Below are 2,549 nucleotides of genomic sequence, written 5' to 3'. Positions count from 1 at the left end.
TAGGTCATAAAAACGATTTTGTGAAATTGATCTTAAATGAAAAATGTGTAATTACACTTAAAGCAGTTACAGGCTGCTAGTCAGTGAAAAATTTATATTTCCTGTGGAGTTGTACCACATTCTGTGCATATAAAATTAGCTGGACTGGTAGAATTTATATTACAGTCAGAAGTAGTTCAAGAGACAGAAGCACTTTTCAATATGATCCCACAATCTGGCTAGCTATGCACCCAATGTTCATGTTTTAATTTTATTGCCTTTGGCCAAAAGCCACGTGTTCAGAATTCTACATAAGAGCTTCACAATACTTTTTAAAGCCTTGAATGTGTGTGTGTTTTCTATAAGAGCTGTAAGACTTCATTTTGAGTAAAAGCAAAAATAACCTAGAGGGAAAGGATGCATATGGATGAAAACGCATGGTATTCATCCTTGATTCATCCCTTACTTCATCATCCACATCCCATTCATCATCAACTTCTGTAGGTTCCATCTCCAAATTTTTACCACAAAACCATACACTCCTTTCCATCTCAATGCCAACAGCCTGGCCCGAGCCACCATGGTACCAACATTTGGGGGTGGGGGGAAGGGAGACTTAAATTATTTTTATTATGATGGTGTTTAAATATGTACAAGCATGAAACTATACACAAATTCTTTCTGCTTATTTATAGTCCTTCTAAAAATATAAACCAAAATGCACTTCCAAATTAAATAAACCTGCTCAACTAATAAAGTTCAAAACAACATTCTTTGTCACAATTTGCTACTTGCAACATGAATATGCTATTGACTACTTTGATGCACTTTGTTTTATTTTTTATTGAATGTATTGGGGTGACATTGGTTAATAAAACCATACATGTTTTAGGTGTACAACTCAATAACACATCATCTACATACTGTGCCATGCGTGAACCACTCAAAGTCAGGTCTTTCTGCCCTCATTTATCCCCGCTTTGCCCTCTTCAACCTCCTCCCACCCCCCTTTCCCTCTGGCAATCACCATACTGTTGTCTGTGCCTATAGATGATTTGTTTGTTTATTTTTTACTTCATCCCTTCTTGACTGGCCATTTTCCAATCCATTTTCCCTGCAATAGACTGAGAGATCCTTGTAATCAGATCATATCCCTGCTCTACCTCAGACTTTTCAAAGGCTTTCCATCACCCTTAAAATAAAACCCAAACTGCTCTGTGGCCTTCTAGGCCTTGCTTGATCTGGCCTCTGGCCCCCTGCTCAATTTCGTCTCTTTCCAGTGTTGCCCTCCCTCATGTGGACCATCACACTGGGCTTTCCATTCCTAAAGCTGTTCTACCTCCAGGGCTCTGTGCTATTTCTTTATTTTGAAATGCTCTCCACCTGACTCATGACAGCTCAGTAACCCACTTATTTTCTGTAGAATAATCATATTATTAATTTGTTTACTATTGTGGTCTAGTTTAGCCTTCACTGAATATGAAAGTATTAAGTGAAATAACATATTTAAGAAATTGTAAATTCATGAAACACTTGCATAAATAAGCAAATAGCTTAAGGGAAGTTCAGAATTTAGCTTACAATTATCTGTCAAAATAGAACTAGCCCCATTCAGGGCTTCAATTTCTACTTTTCAATTGCACTACAAATTACAATGCATTAGCAATTTTTTTGTTTACCTGCTTAAAGACACTACTAAAGAAGAAATTTATGCTACTAAAAAGCACATGCACTTTTGGGGTTCATCTTGTTTGGGATTCTCTGTGCTTCCAGAACTTGTGTGCTTTTTTTCCTTCACCAAGTTGGGGAAGTTTTCAGTAATTATTTTTTCAAATAGATTCTCAATCTCTTGTTCACTCTTTTCTCATTTGGCACCCCTATGATGTTGATGTTGTTATGCTTGATGTTGTCCCAGCCATCCCTTAAACTACCCTCATTTTTTTTAAATTCTTTTTTCTTTTTGCTTCTGTGATTGGGTGTTTTCTGCTACCTTGTCTTCCAAATAGCAGATTCGATCCTCTGCTTCATCTAATTTACTGTTGATTCCTTCAAGTGTATTCTTCATGTATAGTATTGTTCATTTCTGACTAGTTCTTTTATGGTTTCTATGTCCTTTTTTAAGCTATTGAAATTCTCACTAAGTTCCTTGAGCATAGTTATAACCATTTTTTTGAACTCTGTATCTGGTAGAATTCTTTTTCTGGAGATTTCTCCTGTTCTTTTATTTGGGGCTTGTTTCTTTGTCTCTCCATTTTGGCTGCCTCTCTGAGTTTGTGTTTCTGTGTTTCCCAGTCTTGGTTGGGTGGCCTTATATAGAAGGTGACTAGTAGGGCCTAGTGGCACAGTCTCTCTGATCACCAAAGCCAGGTTTTCAGGAGTATCTATTGTGTAGGTAATGTTTTCCCCCCTGCTGTAGCTGAGCCTTGATAGCTATCGGCACATCCATGAGTGGGGCTGACCCTCAGACTGACTAGCTGTAAGGATTGGCCATAACCGCAATGCACAAGCTGCTGTGCCAGAGCTAACCCCATGAGGCAGACTTGCCCCAGCAGGGCCAGGTGCCTGTTGAG

The sequence above is a fragment of the Myotis lucifugus genome, unplaced genomic scaffold (genome assembly GCF_000147115.1).
Source record: "Myotis lucifugus unplaced genomic scaffold, Myoluc2.0 scaffold_6, whole genome shotgun sequence".
NCBI lineage: Eukaryota > Metazoa > Chordata > Mammalia > Chiroptera > Vespertilionidae > Myotis > Myotis lucifugus.
The sequence above is the reverse complement of the archived record's forward strand: the minus strand, read 5'-3'. Positions refer to the sequence as shown.